At 38.1% G+C, this 21,153-nt stretch overlaps 1 protein-coding gene across 3 annotated transcripts in view; it reads left to right on the top strand.

The window, feature by feature from the left end:
* The window catches only part of CNTN3 (contactin 3 (plasmacytoma associated)), a 297,757-nt gene that overhangs the window by 49,895 nt on the left and 226,709 nt on the right, over positions 1-21,153 (top strand). The gene's annotated exons all lie outside the window — the stretch shown is intronic.

Below are 21,153 nucleotides of genomic sequence, written 5' to 3'. Positions count from 1 at the left end.
TATATCATTAATGATGCTTTATCTAATTAATCTATCAGTTTCTCTCACAGTGATGGTAGATTTCTGTTTATCCTGATATTTCAGATTATTTTGCTTTTTTTAATTAATAAATTATTGATGTATGAAAGTTTAGAATGGGTATATTTTTGGTCAGTATGAGGTGACCCACTATCTCTAATAAAGCATTTAATAGATAAGTGGTGACCCACTTATCTCTAATAAGGCATTTGCCTTATAGTTTAAATATTAACGTATTAATACAGAAATGTTAATATTTGTGTTCTTTCCTTGGACTGATTGAGAATTTATTTTTCCTTCAGTAACATCAAATGTTATATACTCTACTTATTTTCTTATAATAATCACCCTAGAAAATTTACTAGACATATTTAACAAATTCTAAACTTAATGTCTCCAACAATAGAAAAATTTCCAATATTTTAAACTGTATTTCCCTCCTCCTGGATATTATATTAATATTATTGTTGTCCAGTAGTTTAGTCAAAATTTTTAACACCATTAATTAGATATTATTGCTACTGTTCCTTTTATTTTCTAGTTTTTCTTTTATATCTGAAATAATATAAGTCTATGCAAACTTCTACATAGTTTGGGAGTTTCCTGCTTGTTTTCAAGGAAAATGTTAGACTTCTGCTCACATCCTTTTTATTTCTCCTTTCCTAGAGAGAACAACTTTCAACTTTTTGATTGGCTCTTATTTACTTTCAACTTTTTGATTGGCTCTTGAAATAATTTGCTTATTTGCTACCTCTTGATTTTTTCAATTTTAAGTATTACTGTTGACCATCAAATTTGGTAGCTGATGCTTTAATGCTTTCATACCACTACCTTGCCACCACAGAAATGTAAGGTTGCCTTTCTATGAGGTTTATGAAAATAACAGCATTTTAAAATGCATAGCTTATACAAAAACACAAAAATTAAAAATAGGGAAATCCACATTATATTCCATTCACTGTACTTTGATTGGATAGAGTGATGACAAGCCCATTCTTCAACCCAATCCCCATTCAAACCTCCACAGAGAATAAACATTTCACCTGCCTCAAGTTTCCAGTGGTTAACATTTGAACATGTATTAATTCAGGGCATTTTATTACAGGCGTTTATTGGGTCAGAATTTGAATTAGGTCAATATTCAGTGTTTATATTACTCTGAATTTATAAATGATATTCAGAGCTGACTTTTATAGCACACTATAATTATGATTGTTTTTCCTTCCATGCATAATTATTTTCCTTCAAATTAGTAATCTTACTTTTTAATTTTCCATTTTGCTATGGTCTTATATTTATGTCTGGAGAAGGAAATGGAAACCCACTCCAGTATTCTTGCTTGGAAAATCCCATGGACTCGGGAACCTGGCAGGCTACAGTCCATAGGGTCACAAGAGTTGGACACGACTTAGAGACTAGAGAGAGAGAGAGACTTACATCAGCCAAAATTTTGACCAGTTTTCTGAATCTCTTCTCAAATTTTTGAGAGGTGTCCAGTATTCTATTTTACCTTCTTGGAGAAATCTTTTTTTGGAGGTTTCAGGGTGCTCCCATTTGGATTTGGTTTTCCTGCACATTAGGGGCAAGGCTGTATTTCCAGGATCTTCCTTCAGCTATAATCCTGTTCTTGGTGTTCAGTGTCTAAGAGCACCATGTCCTCAAGTTTCTCAAGAAAGGATGAAGGATAGCTGTGATTGTTCTGGAGTGTATGTTCTAAAAGTTATTATACTGACATGCTTGGTTGAGAGACAGTCCAAACGCCCCCTTGGATGATGAAAGGCTCCATTGGCATTTGGAAGCCTGATGGGAGAAGAGGCCTAAGAGACTGCAGCATCCAGTGTGTGTACATATATATTTCCTTAAGCCGCCTGTTTCCTCACAAGATCCTCTACAAAATCTGCTGAGTGACCTGTTGGCATCCTATGTTTTACCGTCTCTAGAGAGTTAAGCCTCCTCTGACCTGATGTGGAGTGATATGTAGGTGGGACAGGGAAGCTGAGTACCTGGCAATTGCTTAAAATTCCAACTTTACTACTTCCTCCCATTCCTTTCCTCACTGTAAGTTTAAAGACATCTTTCTCTGTTATGTCGAACCCTCAACACCATCACTTCTACTTTCTAGTTTCCAAAATTTTATTGCACTTTGCTCTTCTATTGCTTGTTTTTGTTGAGTTTATACCTTCAAAAAATACCTTTACTGCACTTACATCTTAACGTTGGGGAATCTCTCGAGGAATGGAGAAAGTACAGATGTGTGTGTTTGCCCTAGGAGACTTATTCTTATTTCATATTAGTTTTTTTTTTTTTTTTTTTAGATTTACCCACATTTATCATTTCCTTTGTGCACCATCATTCATGCATCTATGACTTTTTATTTTCTAGAAGTTCATTTTGTGAGTTTCCATTGATGGTCAGTACTCTTTTGTTTTTCTTCTCTTCCCTCTTTTGGTCTTCAGAGAGTGTGTTACTTGCCCTTATTCTTCCAAAAATAATTCTGCTATAAAATGTAATTTTAAAGGTGCAGAGACTGGAGCCAGGCTGTGTGGATTCAAATCCTTCCTCTTAGCGGCCATGTAACTTTGGACAAATATTGAACCTATTTTTCCAACTTTTCAACTGTAAATCAAAGATAACAGTAGAATTTACTTCATCAGGTGTGAGGGTTAAACGAGCTACAATATTGTTAAGCATCTGGAGCAGTGCCTGGCACGCAGTGCCTGCTGTTCAAAGATAAGCTATTATCATATTTAGACAATTCTAGGTTATGATTCCCAGATCTTGAAATACATGTCTTATGGTAACTGATGATTTCATAGCTGTTATCTCTTCCAGTTTTGTTTGTCTGCTCCTTACTCCTTTTGGTTTTCCTTTATAAGTGTATATTGAAATTTCTCATTTCACCATGTCTGTTAACCTGTCTTTCATGTTTTCTATCTCTGCTTACTTAGTTCTTATCTTCAGTTCACTAATCTTTGTTCTCTGCCTAATTTACTATTAAACTGTCCTTTGAGTTTTAATTTCAGTGGTTATGTTTTTCTTGTCTAGACTTTCTGTCTGATTGTTTTCCATATGTTTCTGTTCTCTCCTTAGAGCATCCTGTTTTTTCTGAGGATTTGACGCCCATCTTCATTTTTTTATTACTTCAATTGTTTAAAGTTCATTTAGGTGTTCTTTCGTTATGTTGTTCTGTAAGCTCAGGATATCATTGATGTTAACCTGTGATTTGTTGATCTGTTCACTCTCATTTGTAGAACATATTACCATTTTTGTAATGTTTGATGTGAATCTGATCTTTAGGAGAATTTCCCCTCCCATGTCAACATGAGATTGTTCTTAACCTTGGTTGAAGAAGTGTCCATACCCAACAGCTTTTGTGGGTTTCCCCAGGAACCAGGGATATAACCAGCCTGGAGACTGTATTATGTTAATGTATTGGCTCAATGTAGCCTACCATCTATAGTCACTTTTTCTTATCACTCACCTGTAAAAATGAATTTGTAGATACTGCAGCATCACTTTTAGGAAAAGTAGGGTTGGCGGGTTCCTGCAAACCTTGGGCCGTATGGTTTTCATCCACCATTCAATACATAACCTTGTTTTATGGATATTTCTGTTTAAAGGCATCTTATGTAATAAACATTGTTGGTTTGCTAACATTAACCTCATGGTCAGGAACCCTGTAACTCAAGCCTGAACAAAACTCTCCTAACATGGGTTTTTCTTCATAAGACCAGCACGGCCTCCTTGTGCTTGAGATTAGATAACATTTCAGCATTATGCTTTAGTTCCAATTTAAAAAGCAGAGTCAACAGAAAGCACAAAGATGCCAAAAAAAAAAAAAGGCACTAAGTGTGTAGGAAAAAGGACCCTTTTTTACAGTTAGAGTAAAGAAGGTAAACTGAAGCAAGGCAGAAAGCATTGCTGCCTTCCACCTCAGCTGGAAACGTGCACCTGGAGTGATTCAGATTTTTCACCACTTTGAGCATATCTGAGAGTGACCACAAAAGTGCACAAATACTGATTAAGGCTTTACAAATACATTTTAGGGAGCAGGTGAATTCACAAATATGAAATCCACAAATGAGGGTCTATTATATGTAAAATGCATATGAAATCCTGAATCATGTGAGATATATGCCCCCAATCATGAATTCTTCATTGAAGTGGCCGCTCCCTCCAAGTCTCCCACCTCACTGCAACCTCACTCCAAAAAGTAAATGAAGGATAGACTAACTCCCTAGCCTTCTCTCTAAGTTTGTGGGTGGGTTTACGCATGAGTGCAGCCCTTAAAGCACGAATGTGTGTTCAGCTGCTCAGTTGTGTCCAATTCTCTGCAATCCCATGAACTGTAGCCCACCAGGCTTTGCTGTCCATGGAATTTCCCAGGCAAGAATCCTGGTGAGGGTTGCTATTTCCTCCTGAAGGAGGTTTTCCTGACCCAGGGATAAAACTTGCATCTCCTGCATTGACAGGCATATTCTTTACCACTGAGCCACCTTGGAAACCCAGCTATGTCTGAAAGGACTCCTTTTCAAATATCCAGCTCCTGAGCCCAGGACCTCCTCATCTCCTGTTTCCTCAAGGGCAATTAAACCTACGCTATCAGATTGCCCAGACTGATCTCCCATTCCCCACACCTTGACAGCTGCCCTGGCTGTCACAGCCTAGGCTCTAGAATTAATCATTCTGCTTTGCAGCTTACTTTGTTTGCTCAGCTTTACATTCAACTAAATTTTTGTTGTCTTTTAACCAGCATTGCAAAGCAATTTTTGGAACTCAAAATCTCCTACCATTTTTTTGTGCTTCTTTATATTTCTATTCAGTTGGATTACTTAGGAAGATAATGTTCATGAGTGAAGCCATCTTTGTGTAAGCATTAAGGATAGTGAGATCTGGAATGGATTAGAGGCCATGACATGCTCTTCCTATAGGGGTGCTCACTGTGCAGCCATCCAGTCTTTTGTAAATAATGGATTCTGGGTTATTCTGAAAAGCGATCAGATTTTCACTCATTTGCTATTAATGAGTGAAATAATGAATGAAATAATGAATGAACTATTCATGATTTCATGAGTGAATTAATGAGTGAAATAATGAGTGAGAAATGCAGAAACAGTGTTACTGTTGGGGTGCAGCCCACAGGTCTACAAATCCTGTGTTTGCCCAGATTCAAGACCCAAGAAAGAGCCCGGAGTCAGTGACAGAGACATCAGTAGTTTACTGGATGGGGAATCTGACATGTCTGAAACAAAGTCCTGAAGTGATACCCCGCAATCTTCTGCAGAAGGCAGGCAGGACTTGGTGGGAGTCTTTACTCCTGGAGAGAAGAGGAGATTGCCAGTTAGAGGGGAAATTGATGCCAGGTTGGCTTTTCGGTCACCAGGGAGACTAGCATAAGAGCAAGCCCCTCACCACTTCTTTGATAAGTACAATCTCTAGCTGGGGCCTGGGCCAGAAAGGTCAGTCAGGAGGATGTAGGAGAATCAGGTACTGGTGGAGCTGGGTCTGTACAGAGAGCAGGAGAATAGCCTGACCATACAGTTACCAAAGCTGATCACTTTTCAGAATAACCCAGAATCCATTATTTACATACAGTGTTTTGACCTTTTACATATTAGAGACTAAGTTTAATTTTTATGAAAACACTGCATGGGTCAACCCTATCTGCAGCAGACAAGTGAAAGTCAAATATAGCCCAGGGGTTGTCATTAATGACTTCCAACCTAGATGTTGAGAACAGATGCTCTCAACACATAAAAAATGTTACACTGGATTATGAAATGTTCTTACCTCTGTCTCTTAAGAAGATATTTAAGAGCTCATTTCTTCAGCCCAAAGCTTCTTTTTTCCTTTTTTATTCCCTTTTAACTTCTGTCCATTTGCAATCTTTGTATAAAACATAAATTGACTATATTCCGACTACAAAAGTTTACTTCTTCCTCTTTAAAAACACATAGAGACTTAGAAAAGTAAATGTGAAGAAAGATTAAAGAAGTGCAAAAATTTTGAAGGATGAATCCCAGAGTGGCTGGCTGTATCTGAAAAGAAAAATTACTAAAGACTAATTAGCTAAAATTGTTCTGTTATAATTAGTAGGAGCTTAGTTTGCTGTGAGTTACAGGCAGTGCTATTTCTCGTAACTAAAAGTGAAGCTAAAAAAATAAATTTCATCTTTGAACATAAAGACTTTGATGAAGTTCAAAGCTACTTTGCTCTGATGGTTTAACAACAAGTTAAATTTCAAACAAAAGGCTGTAACTTTATCAGTAGTCTGTTCATTCTCTCTGAATTTGAAAAGCAAGTGTTTTAGTCAAACACAATACATTTCAACCTAGTCACACAGGAAGGTTGTGAGCTTTAAAACTAAGATTCTGTTAAAGTCAGTGTTTTTTCAGTAACTTCTCAGTCTATGTATTTTATGTTTTTCCATGTAAATGGAATATATTTGTTGTTTGCCTTTGAATCATGAAAGGTTTTAGTTTATAAAATAACTGCTGATATCTTAGGACATTTATGAAAATATTATTTCACTTCTACATTTTGGGGCCAAAGCTAGTTGGAAGATTGCACTGACAAGTGTCTTAATCTAAGTTTCCACTGGATTTGCTGTGTTTACAATTCAGTTCTCTTGTTTTTGAGGAGCTTAATGTGAAAATGTTTACCACTATACCACCAACACAGGAAAGCTACCACAAACCTAGACAGTGTGTTGAAAAGCAGAGACGTTAATCTGCCAACAAAGGTCCATATAATCCAGACCATAGTCTATCCAGTGGTCATGTATGGTTGTGAGAGCTGGGAAGGTAGAGCACCGAAGAATTGATCCCTTCAAACTGTGATGCTGGAGAAGACTGCTGAGAGTCCCTTGCACAGCAAGGAGATTGAACCTGTCAATCTTAAAGGAAATCAACCCTGAATACTCATTTGAAGGACTTATGCTGAAGCGGAAGATCTGATATTTTGGTCACCTGATGTATTCTTGTCTTAAGAACCCCATGAACAGTATGAAAAGGCAAAATGATAGGATACTGAAAGAAGAACTCCCCAGGTCAGTAGATGCCCAATATGCTACTGGAGATCAGTGGAGAAATAACTCCAGAAAGAATGAAGGGATGGAGCCAAAGCAAAAACAATACCCACTTGAGGATGTGACTGGTGATAGAAGCAAGGGCCGATGCTGTAAAGAGCAATATTCCATAGGAACCTGGAATGTTAGGTCCAAGAATCAAGGCAAATTGGAAAGAGTCAAACAGGAGATGGCAAGAGTGAACGTTGACATTCTAGGAATCAGCAAACTAAAATGGACTGGAATGGGTGAATTTAACTCTGATGACCATTATATCTACTACTGTGGGCAGGAATCCCTTAGAAGAAATGGAGTAGCTATCATGGTCAACAAAAGTGTCTAAAATGTAGTACTTGGATGCAGTCTCAAAAACGACAGAATGATCTCTGTTTGTTTCCAAGGCAAACCATTCAGTATCACAGTAATCCAAGTCTATGCCCCAACCAGTAACACTGAAGAAGCTGAAGTTGAATGGTTCTATGAAGACCTACAGGACCTTTTAGAACTAACACCCCAAAAAGATGTCCTTTTCATTACAGGGGACTGGAATGCAAAAGTAGGAAGTCAAGAAGCATCTGGGGTAACAGGAAAATTTGGCCATGGAGTACGGAATGAAGCAGGGCAAAGACTAATAGAGTTTTGCCAAGAGAACGCAGTGGTCATAGCAAACACCCTCTTCCAACAACACAAGAGAAGACTCTACACACGAACATCACCAGATAGTCAATACCGAAATCAGACTGATTATATTCTTTGTAGCCAAAGATGGAGAAGCTCTATACAGTCAGCAAAAACAAGACTGGGAGCTGATTGTGGCTCAGACCATGACCTACTTATTGCCAAATTCAGACTTAAATTGAAGAAAGTAGGGAAAACCACTAGACCATTCAGGTATGACCTAAATCAAATCCCTTATGATTATACAGTGGAAGTGAGAAATAGATTAAAGGGCCTAGATCTGATAGATAGAGTGCCTGATGAACTATGGATGGAGGTTCATGACATTGTACAGGAGACAGGAATCAAGACCATCCCCATGGAAAAGAAATGCAAAAAGGCAAAATGGCTGTCTGGGGAGGCTTTACAAATAGCTGAGAAAAGAAGAGAAGTGAAAAGCAAAGGAGAAAAGGAAAGATATAAGCATCTGAATGCAGAGTTCCAAAGAATAGCAAGGAGAGAAAAGAAAGCTTTCCTCAGCGATCAATGCAAAGAAATAGAGGAAAACAACAGAATGGGAAAGACTAGAGATCTCTTCAAGGAAATTAGAGATACCAAGGGAATATTTCATGCAAAGATGGGCTCGATAAAGGACAGAAAACGTATGGACCTAACAGAAGCAGAAGATATTAAGAAGAGGTGGCAAGAATACACAGAAGGACTGTACAAAAAAGATCTTCACGACCAAGATAATCACGATGATGTAATCACTCACATTCATCTAGAGCCAGACATCCTAGAATGTGAAGTCAAGTGGGCCTTAGGAAGCATCACTACAAACAAAGTAGTGGAGGTGATGGAATTCCAGTTGAGCAATTTCAAATCCTAAAAGATGATGCTGTGAAAGTACAGCACTCAATATGTAAGCAAATATGGAAAACTCAGCAGTGGCCACAGGACTGGGAAAGGTTAGTTTTCATTCCAATCCCAAAGAAAGGCAATGCCAAAGAATGTTCAAACTACCACACAATTGCATTCTTCTCACACTAGTCAAGTAATGCTCAAAATTCTCCAAGCCAGGCCTCAGCAATACATGAATGGTGAACTTCCAGATGTTCAAGCTGGTTTTAGAAAAGGCAGAGGAACCAGAGATCAAATTACCAACATCCGCTGGATCATCGAAAAAGCAAGAGAGTTCCAGAAAAACATCTATTTCTGCTTTATTTACTATGCCAAAGCCTTTGACTGTGTGGATCACAATAAACTGTGCCAAATTCTGAAGAGATGGGAATATCAGACCACCAGACCTGCCTCTTGAGAAACCTGTATGCAGGTCGGGAAGCAGCAGTTAGAACTGGACATGGAAAAACAGACCAGTTCCCAATAGGAAAAGGAGTATGTCAAGGCTGTATATTGTTACCCTGCTTAATTAACTTACATGCAGATTACATGATGAGAAATATTGAGCTGGAGGAAGCACAAACTACAATCAAGATGGCTGGGAGAAAGATCAGTAACCTCAGATATGCAGATGACACCACCCTTATGGCAGAAAGTGAAGAAGAACCTAAAGCCTCTTGATGAAAGCGAAAGAGGAGAGTGAAAAACTTGGTTTAAAGCTCAGAATTCAAAAACTAAGATCAAGGCATCCAGTCCCATCACTTCATGGCAAATAGACAGGGAATCAGTGGCTGACTTTATTTTTTTGGGCTCCAAAGTCACTGCAGATGGTGATTGCAGCCATGGAATTAAAAGATGCCTATTCCTTCAAAGGAAAGTTATGACCAACCTGGACAGCATACTAAAAAGTAGAGACAAAGGTGTGTCTAGTCAAGGCTTGGTTTTTCCAGTAGTCGTGTATGGATGTGAGAGTTGTACTATAAAGAAAGCTGAGCGCAGAAGAATTGATGCTTTTGAACTGTGGTGTTGGAGAAGACTCTTGAGAGTCCCTTGGACTGCAAGGAGATCCAACCAGTCCACCCTAAAGGAGACCAATCCTGGGTGTTCATTGGAAGGACTGATGTTGAAGCTGAAACTCCAATACTTTGGCCCCCTGATGTGAAGAGCTGACTCATTGGAAAAGACCCTGATGCTGGGAGAGATTGAAGGCGGGAGGAGAAGGGGACGACAGAGGATGAGACGATTGGATGGGATCACTGACTCAATGGACATGGGTTTGGGTGGACTCTGGGAGTTGGTGATGGACAGAGAGGCCTGTTATGCTGCGGTTCTTGGGGTCACAAAGAGTCAGACATGACTGGGCGACTGAACTGAGCTGAACTGATACAGAGTACATCATGCGAAATATCAGGGTTGATAAAATACAAGCTGGAATCAAGATTGCTGGGAGAAATATCAATAACCTCAGATATGCAGATGACTCCCCCTTTAAGGCAGAAAGCAAGGAGGAACTAAAAAATTCTCTTTATGAATTTGAAAGAGGAGAGTGAAAAAGCTGGCTTAAAACTCAACATTTAAAAAAATGAAGATCATGGCATCCAGTCCCATCTCATGGAAAACAGGTGGGGAAACAATGTAAACAGTGACAGAGTTTATTTTCTTGGTGTCTCAAGTCACTGCAGATGGTGACTGCAGCCATGAAATCAAAAGATTCTTGCTCCTTGGAAGAAAAGCTATGACCCACCTAGGCAGCATATTAAAAAGCAGAAACATTACTTTGCCAACAAAGGTCCATATAGTCAAGGCGATGTTTTTTCCAGTAGTCATGTGTGGATGTGAGAATTGGACCACAAAGAAGGCTGAGTGCTGAAGAATTCATGCCTTTGAAGTATGGTGTTGGAGGAGACTCCTGAGAGTCCCTTGGACTGAAGGAGATCCAACCAGTCAATCCTAAAGGAAATCAACCCTTAATATTCATTGGAAAGACTGACACTGAAGCTGAAACTCCAATACTTTGGCCACCTGATGCCAAGAGCTGACTCATTAGAAAAGACCTTGATGCCAGGAAAAATTGAAGGCAGGAGGAGAAGGGGACGACAGAGAACAAGATGGTTGTATGGCCTTATCAACTCAATGGACATAGTTTGAGCAAGCTCTGGGAGATGCTAAAGTACAGGAAAGCCTGGAGTGTTGCAGTCCATGGGGTCACAAAGAGTCAGACAGTGCTGAGTGACTGAACGGCAATAACAGATTTATGACATCTTCTATAAGTAACTTGAAAAGTATCTCTTCCATGTGGTGTGATAATAATAGAGCAATCTATCAGCCTGATTGTCATGCATGTTTGTTCAGGCCAAGCCTTGCCCAGAGGCACTTTGATGAAGTCTAACTAAGGCTTCCTTTTCCATTGAGACAGGCTGCCCTTGTTCTGGCTGGGTCTGCATGGAGGACAAGGTGACTTATTGTCTTATCCAGAAGAGGGAGCTTTTTACAGTTCTTACACAGACATTATATATGTCACGATGGTTCTGTCAATAGCCAGGGGTGTTTTGAGTTGAGACAATGGACAGATTTAATTGATATTACTTTATGACTGCTTCATTGAGATATAATTCACATTACCAAACAATTTCCCTTTTAAAGACTATACCTCAGTTATTTACAGTATATTCACAGAGTTTTTAAATATATAAATTCATTCATGTGTTGTGTATGATATACATGTTCACCACCAGCACAATCAATTTTAGAACATTTTTATAATCCCACAAAGAAACTGTACCTTTTAGCAGTCATTCTCTATTTCCTCCCAAGGGTCCTCCTCCTGGAAATCACTCGTCTACTTTCTATCTCCATGGATTTCCCTGTTTTGAACATTTTATATGAATGGAGTAAGACTATATAAGGTCATTTTTCATTGACTCTTTTTATCTGGTATAATGTCTTGGAGCTTCATCTATATTGTAAAATACATCAGTAGTTCATTCCTTTCTATCGCTGAATAGTATTCCTTATGTGGATATGTCACTTGCTATTTATCATTTCAGTAGTTGATGGTCATTAGGGTTGTGTTCACATTAAGGGATATTATACCTAATGCTGCTGTAAACATTTGTGTACAGGTTTTCTTGTAGACAGTTTTCATTTCTATTGTATTTGTAACTAAGACTGAAATCACTACACTATATGATAACTCTATATTTCACCTCTTAAGGAGATGTGCCATACTGTTTCACAAAGTCACTGCAGCACTTAACGGTCCCATTGGCAGTGTATGAAGGTTCCAGCTTTCCCCAGGCTAGCCAACATGTGTTACATTTGTCCTTTGGATTACAATGGTCCTAGTGGGTATGAAGTCATATCTCATTGTGGTTTTGATGTTCATCTCCCTGATGACTAGTGATTCAAACCTGCTTTCATGTATTTATTGGCCATTTCTCTGGTTTGGGAAAAGGTCTTTTTATATCCTTTGCTCATATTCTAATTGGGTTATTTGTCTTACTAAGTTTTATGAATTATTTATACATACTAGATATAAGAAGTCCTTTGTCAGATTCATGTAATGTTTCCTAACATTCTATTGATAAGATGAATTTTTTAGTCACCTCTTTATTTTTATTTTTGTGTGTTATTTAGCTTTATTTTTTAAATTTATTTTTAATTGGAGGATCATTGCTTTATAATATTATGTTGGTTTCTATACATCATACATAATTAAATTTCTGAGGTCAGTGGTAGAAATGTACAAATAGTAGGCTGAAAAGGTTGAAAGTCATCCGGCAGGGTTAAAATGAAATATTTCAGATACTATAGTAATCAAACAATGTGATAGAATAGAATTAATTCAAGATTAGATGTGGAAGATCTTGGTTCTAGTTCTGGCTCAGCCACTATGTGGGAATCACTTGACCACCCTGGGCTTTAACTGCTTTACTTGTAAGGAAGAATTTAGCCCCTAAAAGACTCTCCTTCTTTTATTGTGTAATTCTAAGTTTAGAAGTTAAGTTGAAGAGAATGAACCTAGTTTTCCTTTCCAGGCAAAGATTCTAACTTTGGGATTTTGAAACAACTGAGAGTTTGGATGGAATATCTTTCGCCTCTTCTTTTTTTGTTGAGAACTCTCCAAATGTCAGGGTACTAACAAGGGTTCTTAGAATCCCCTTGCATTTCTCCCTTCCAAGGAGTCTTGTTGAAACTAAGAACCAAATAATAGGCTTATAAACTGTTTCTATAAAATGATTCACAGTTTGAACAATAATGTTAAATTCCTCCAGAATCTATGGTCTCAAGGAGACTCATCTGTCATGTGGAGGCTGACAATTGGAAGTGGCTCTTGTTTGCTATAACCACAGGTTGTTACTCTGGAAAGTCTAGGTACTTCCCTCTTCTGTATTGAAATTTAGTAGCATTCTTGGAAATCCAGTTGATGGTTAATATATTTTTCTTTCTTTTTTTTTTTTTTGCTTTTTTCTCAGCTGTGGTTTGTCTTATCCAGTTAGTTTTGGTTAATGCCATCATTAAAAAATTTGACCAGTTAACTGTATGAATTCAAATAGAATATTTCCATCAGACATGTTGCTATTGAAATAGAGTTGTCTCATCAGCATGGGCCAATCACTGGATGTTATATAAAATTCATTAAGTTAGACTCTTTGATAATGATGGAAAAATATCTCATGCATGAGCATCTAAAAGATTTCTAATCTCTTAATTACATATATAATTTAGTTTTTATTACATTTCTTTAAAAAATAATTTAAATCTTTTATATTAAGCCTTGTTTGGACTTTAGTCCCCTTCCCTTTTTTGTCCATTATCTGTCATGGAAAACTTCTAGAGTCAAGATTTTGCTTGAGTAGCAATAACATTTTAACTTGCTATAAATATTTTTGAATGCAAAGCATGTTGATTACATCATGGTAGGGATCAAAGAAAAAATGCTGCTTAGCTTTTAATGAAGCTGATTCAAATTGCTTTCAAATTAAATGCAATATATTCATTATATAGATGCTATATATATATATGCTGTAATATATGTACATATGCATATGAAATCCTGTCTTGTCAGAATGCAGTATCCCAGAAACTTGGAAATTTCTCAAAGCTGGCAATATCATCAGCCCATTTGGCCATTGGATTAACTGGCATTCTTTCATATGGATTTTTTTCTGTTCATACAGTAGGAGTAGATTGGATATTTCTCTGGATAGATCAGTTTTATTTCCTTGAACCTCAGAGAAGTTCTTGCTTAGAAATCATCTGCCTGTTGTTTTGTTTTACTTTCCCTCTTTGGTCACTGTAGGAGTGTTCCTTTATTGCTGCTCTGTTGGGATTTTTTTTTTTTAATCACTTCTTCTTAAGGACTCTGAAAGCAATTTCCTGTCTATAGTAGAACTGTTATGGCTTGTCTGCGAAAGAAAGTGTTGCCTGGTGAAGGAAGCAGCTGCTTGGGTGGTGTATTTAAAGTTGAAACCAAATGGCTTGTGAAAAGGCTGGAATTGAACTCAAGCATTTAATTTAGGATAAGGCACTATTATATGTGTATGGTGTTTTGTAGTATATCGTGTACCATAATTTTTTAGACTGTTGTATTTCCTTGCTGCAGCATGCTAAAAATATTCTATAATTTCTTCTTCTACAGGAGCATCTATTTAATTGAGTTCTGGTTTAATGCTCATCCATTATACTGCTGTGATTCTATTTTGCAAATGTTGAAAAATGTCTTTAAAATCACACCTGAAATCCTGTAATTTTCAGAGTAATGATCTGTTTTGGAGGATTTTTCTCTTCTTCCTCCTTTCCTTTATTTTTGTTAAATTTGGAGTTACGACTTTAAAAATCAAAATAGCTTTTATAAGCATATAATACTTCACTGTACATCTTTTCATTATTCTAGTTTGGTAAATCATCTCCTGTTTGTCAGTTTTTAAATGATTTGATTTGTGAAACACATTATTCTTTTTGTTTTGTGAATTTTCTGCCCTAATTTTTCTGTGATAGAGGGAAGAATATGCTATTCAAGAGTTCATTATATCTTTTAAAAAATTCTATTGGCTTATAGATCATGCTTAAGAGTGTTTTATTTCAAAATCTCAAAGGATAGTACTTTATAAAATTTATTATTTTATAACTTCAGTTATTTGATTTGGTAAAGCTATTGATAGAAATTTCCTACTGTGAACATTAATCAGTTTCTCTTTCTTTATGTGCAGATTATGATTAACAATGCTGTCTGTGACTTTCACACTGAATTTGTATCCCTTCTCAAAAACACTAATATGTTAATGGTTTAATGTCAACAGGTAATATTCATTTCTTTAGTGTATCTTTTTTATCCATAGTATCTTGATTGTGACTTTATCAAGTTCACATTTTTTAATGGTAACTAACTTCTCATATTATTAAATTTGTTTTAATGTATACACTGAAAATGTTTCCTAAAAATCTATAGCTCCAGGTTTTTCAGTAGATAACTTATTAATAAAATGTCTCCCTCAACCCAGGATTTTTAGATAAATTTTCCCCATGACAACTCATTGAGACTTGAATCTCCTATCAGAGGAGATATTAATGATAAGGCATATAACTATACATATTATAATTTTCTCACCCATCAAAATAGTTATATCTCCTAATGAATAATAATAGTTAGCATAAATTTTAGTAGGTGATCTCAATTTCATTATTATATTTCCCTGTCTTTCTTTATTATAAATTTCTTTGTTGCTGCTAAGTCGCTTCAGTTGTGTCCAACTCTGTGCGACCCCATAGAAGGCAGCCCACCAGGCTCCCTGGTCCCTGGGATTCTCCAGGCAAGAACACTGGAGTGGGTTGCCATTTCCTTCTCCAGTGCATGAAAGTGAAAAGTGAAAGTGAAGTCTCTTAGTCGTGTCCGACTCTGTGCAACCCCATAGACAGCAGCCCACCAGGCTCCTCCATCCATGGGATTTTCCAGGCAAGAGTACTGGAGTGGGGTGCTATTGCCTTCTCCAAATTTCTTTGTTAGTAATGTTTTAATCATGGATTTTTTTTTTAAACATTGTGTTTAGCTAGTGTCAGCAATTCAAATTATTTTTGCCTTGAGTAGATCCTGGGCTCCTCTGCAAGGAGTTGAGTGTCCAGTAAGACTAATATTACGCCACTTGGCATGTTTATCTTCTCCTGTTGTCTCGTGTGTGTATGTGCGGGTGTTTCTGCTCAGTTGTGTCTGACTCTTTTTAACCCCTTGAACTGTAGCCTGCCAGATTCATCTGTCCATGGAATTTTACTTGAAGAATCCTGGAATGGGTTGCCATTTCCTCCTCCAGGCAATCTTCCCAACCCAGGGATTGGACCCGCATCTCCTGTGTCTCCTGCACTGCAGGCGGATTCTTTACCACTGAGCCACCAGGGAAGCCCCTGTTGTCTGTTACTGCTCCCTAACTGGCCTCTGCTCCTGCCAGGAGTCTCTTGCCCTCCCACCAAACTCACTTAGTGCTATCGTTCTCTCCTGTTGGCAGTGTCTTTCTATTTCTTTTCAGACCCCACTTATTTTAGCTTGGACTCTTTCAGTGACAAGTGATACAAACTCAAATCAGAACTGGCTTAAGCTCCAAAGGGGATTCTTGGCTCCTGCAGCTGAAAAGTCCTAAGTCAATTGGCTTTACTCAAGACTGAATCCAAGGGTTCAAATGATGCCCTGCAAGCCTTGGTTTCTCCAGTGTCGCCTTTCCTCTCTGTTGGCGTCACTCTGGGTCATCCTCTGTCTGCTCCATGTCAGGATCACTGTCAGAATCCCAAGCTTAGCGATCTCAGGCGAGAGGAGCCCAAATGTAAACCTTACCCACCTTGAATGGGAGGCCTTTCTGTCTTGGACCAATTCTGACAAGGTGGGTGGAATATACCAATGGGTAAGCCTCCTTCACTCTTTTTACAGTGAGGCATGAGGGAGTGCAGGTTGGAAAGTGATTTGAAAGGAAATTAAAGGTTCTGTTACCAAAGGAGGGATGGAGGCTGCAGAGACAAAAAGGAATATACCACGGTAACCATTTTCTTGGATAGAAATATATTTTGTGTGTGCAAAGATGGTTCCTGGACAAGGATAAGAAAGCATTTAATGCCCTGGAAACAATCACCACTTTACAGTGCTTTCTAGATTCTTTCTTTTAGAGAAGCAGCAGGAGAAAACAATTTCAGAGGTAGTTGGTTAATTGAAGCTGTAGTCAAGTTGTTTGCTTTTTTCCCCTAGAACTTTTTTACTATGTAGTTATTTTTTTCTTTCTTAAATAATGTACCAGTCACCACCCCCGCTAACTGATTCATGAGCCTAATAACAGTATAAGGACCTTTATTTTTTTGTGCTTTTTGTCTATATCCACAGCACTTAGTACACTGTGTGGGATCATGTTATAGACTTTTTGTCCTCAGAATGGTATACAGTGCCTGAAGGAAAATAATTTTGATAGCTTGTTAACAGTTATGAGGGCCTTCCATATACCAATTGCTTTCTTAAGTATCTGGGAAAGCATTTTAAGATCAGTGGGATTTCATAGGAAACTGATGTCAGAGGATATTCTTAGAGAACATGTATTTACTAGTAACAGAGGTACATGTAATAGAAACAGTAAAATGTGGTACCTATGTATTCTTGACTGGAAACACCATTTTCCTCTGTGGACTCTTCTCAAATTCAACAGTTTTATTATATGGATTTACCGAATAAGACAGACTTTTTCCCTGACTTGGCACTTTTCACATACTGTCCTCTGGGTTCAGTGGTTCCTCAGTAAATGGTTTTGATGGGCCTCCTCTTGACTGAGGTATAAGTGCTATGGACTTTGACAGCTGATTTTTAAGCTGTCAGCAGGTTCTGCTACTGTCATTCTCTCCTTTAAATTCTTCTTCTTATGTCATGCTTTAGCACTGTTTTCTACACCTCTGCTGTTATATCTGCAAATACCATCAAGTATTTCAGCAAAGAAGAGATCATAATACATTAGTTTGGGTCCCATAACCAAGTTTACTTTGGGGCCAATAGATAGTATGTTCACTTGAGAATTTTCAGTGCTAGTTAGCAAAACATAGTTTATGGTTTTTTCCTTTTGTGTATTTGAGTACACATATGTAAAGCATTTATTGTGAACTTGCATCCTGGTGACTCAGGCAGTAAAGAATTTGCCTGCAATGCAGGAGACCTGGGTTTGATCTCTGGGTCAGGAAGATCCCCTGGAGAAGGGAATGGCTACCCACTCAGTATTCTTGTCTGGAGAATTCCATGGACAGAGGAGCCTGGTGAGCTACAGTCCATGAGGTCGCAGAGTCAGACATGACTGAGTGACTAACACTTGCACAGTTCTAATGACGTCATTTGTGTGGTCCTGTCATTTAATTCTTATAACAACTCCATGAGGTCACACAGCTTGCAAGAGGAGAGCCACATTTTGAAACCTAATACTTTCATGCAAAACCCATGCTTTAACCACTAACTAGATTGACTCTCGGAGAAGGCAATGGCACCCCACTCCAGTACTCTTGCCTGGAAAATCCCATGGATGGAGGAGCCTGGTAGGCTGCAGTCCATGGGGTCGCTAAGAGTCAGACACGACTGAGCGGCTTCACTTTCACGCATTGGAGAAGGAAATGGCAACCCACTTCAGTGTTCTTGCCTGGAGAATCCCAGCAACGGGGGAGCCTGGTGGCTGCCGTCTATGGGGTCACACAGAATCGGACACGACTGAAGTGACTTAGCATAGCATAGCATAGATTGACTCTAGGGGGAAAAAAAAAAAAACAACAACTATGGAAGACATTTAAGGCCCAGCTAGGTTTAGTGGGAAACACTGTCAAGGGATTCTTAGGGAAAGTTTATTTGGCAGTTTCAACTGGATCATGTGTAATAAAAACAGTAAAACCAGACCCATATACCTTTGGCTGGAAACCACTGTTTCTTGTCCCTGTGGATTTTTGTCTTCAGATTCAACACTTGTGTAGGATGGATTGATTTAAAGATGCTGGTGGACAAGACAGACAATTATTTAGACAACAGCATCATTTCATCAGAGAGAAAGTGAAAGGTGTGAATAAGACATGCTAGCTATCCAGGAGATGTTGACCTGAGAACAAAACAACAACACAAGACATGTTTTCTCAGATTTCCCTAAGTGACTGACCAGGAAACCAGCCAAAACAGTGTTAAACTGGAAACATGTAACATTTCTGAGATAGTCTGGTCCCTGCTGTGAGATATGTCTGCATGAAGTGCAAACTCATTTGACATCTTATATAGGAAATCTGGAATCCAGAAAACCAATTAGTTCCTCCTAGTGGCATTCAGGAAGGGAGTCAGCTTTATAATGAGAGAAAGAACCGTGCATTCTAACAGCAGGCTACCAGGATAGGTATGCCTCACTCCCTCTCTACTCTGCCTAGAATCCTGCAGAGTGAGCTTTTAATCATCTACTTGGTAACTGAAATTCGTGTCTAATTGTATTGATGCTAGCTATCAATCATTTTCAGGTATTCAGAGATATTAAACATTATAGGAGAGACAAAAGGGACATGGCACATACTCATGAGGTTTCCAGTCTTTTGCCAAAAAAGGATATACACAAAATGCAAATTAGCTAAGTCAAGACATTGTAGAACTAACACTTAATGGATCAAAGCTGTTACAAATCTTCATTGAAGCAGTGATCCTGAGCACATTTAATGCTTTATATAAATTAATAATTCTTTATGAGCAAGTTCTATGTGCCTGTCTTTATGCTAAATATGTGGGATATAAAGGCATGCGTCCATGCCCTTAATTGACTTATAGCTTACCAGGAAAGATGGACTTATCTGCAGGTAGCAATTTGAAGAAATTATTGAAGTACAGACTAGGGAGATATTAACCAATTCATGAAGGTTCTGGAAGGTTGTACTTCAGAGATGCCAGTTATTCTTGGACTTCAAAGACTTACAGGTCTTTCTTAGATAAATGGAGCACAGGCTTTATTATAGGCATGGTAAAGACATTAAAGATAAATCTGAGAGCTCTTAATTCAGGATATTTACAGATTAAAAGGGAAAATGACATATGCCTTAACTATTAAAAATGGAGTGAGGTGATACTTTAAAGTCTAATAGGACTATGGGAATCTGGAGGAATACACAGAAATATTGTAGAGGAAGGAGCTCAATACATAGTTTCCCAAAGAATGCTGAGACTTGACAGTCAGACTGCTCTAAAACTTATACCAACCAGTGGGGTTTATTGGCTGGCAGTCAACCTGTTTGTTGGTGCCCGTGTCACACAGCTCATCAGAAGCTTTGAATATTGACACAGCTTTCAGTTTTTAGAGATAACATGCTAGCCAGTAGTCCTTTTTAAACAAAGTACAGACATATGGATGCAAGGAAAGAGGGTTTTTGTTTGTTTCTTGAGTAAATTTTGCACAAAGGAGACTGGTGAGAAATAAGAATAGATGACATAGGTCTTATGAAATTGTATGGAATTTGGGACGTCATTTATAGTCAATGGAAAGATATTAAATGTCAGAGTTGACAAGGTGACCAGGTGTGTGTTTTCAGATGTGTGATCTGCAGGATTATATGATAGTTTGGAGGTGAAGAGGTTAGAAAAAGGAAGGCTAATTAGACTGCAGTTAGACACAGCAGGAAAAGAATTGATAAAACACATTCAAGATAGTCTGGATTAGATCTGAGTAATGAATAAAGAAGCAAGATGACTCTGAGGCTGATTCTTCACTTTTACTTTTGTGTAACGGGGAGATTGAAGAGTGCTGTGATAGCTTGAGAGGACTGGGTAAAAAGCATTTTTTTTTGAGACATTTATTATTGATATATTATTCAGCTGCCAATGTTTTAGTTATGTGCTAGGGGAGAGAAAAGTGTTTATAAGGAAAGTCCTTCTTATGTTTGCTCTCCCCAGTATTTTCTAATTTAGGAGGATAAACTATAGTGGAAGAGCATGGGAGCTAGGTCATTTGAAGGATAGGATGCCTTCTCAATATGCAAGTTTTCATTATCTGATTCCTTATAGTTAAGAAGTACAATTGAGTAGCAAAGTGATTTTAATAAGAAAATATTCATTAATAAATTCAGTTCAGTTTAGTTGCTCAGTCATATCTGACTGTTTGCGACCCCATGAGCTGCAGCACACCAGGCCTCCCTGTCCATCACCAACTCCTGAAGTGTACCCAAACTCATGTCCATTGAGTTCGTGATGCCATCCAACCATCTCATCCTCTGTCATCCCCTTCTCCTCCCACCTTCAATCTTTCCCAGCATCAGGGTCTTTTCCAATGAGTCAGCTCTTCATCAGGTAACCAAAGTATTGGAGTTTCAGCTTCAACATCAGTCCTTCCAATGAACACCCAGGACTGATCTCCTTTATTTATTTATTTATTTTTTCGTTTCTTTTTTTTTTTTTTCTTTTTTTTCTTTTTTTTTAAAAATATTTCTTAAATTTCAGGTATACACGTGCTCCCCATCCTGAACCCTCCTCCCTCCCCCCTCCCCATACCATCCCC

Source organism: Bison bison, unplaced genomic scaffold (assembly GCF_000754665.1).
Source record: "Bison bison bison isolate TAMUID 2011002044 unplaced genomic scaffold, Bison_UMD1.0 scf7180017864474, whole genome shotgun sequence".
NCBI lineage: Eukaryota > Metazoa > Chordata > Mammalia > Artiodactyla > Bovidae > Bison > Bison bison.
Note: the sequence above shows the minus strand (reverse complement) of the source record. Positions and strands in the feature narration are given on the sequence as shown.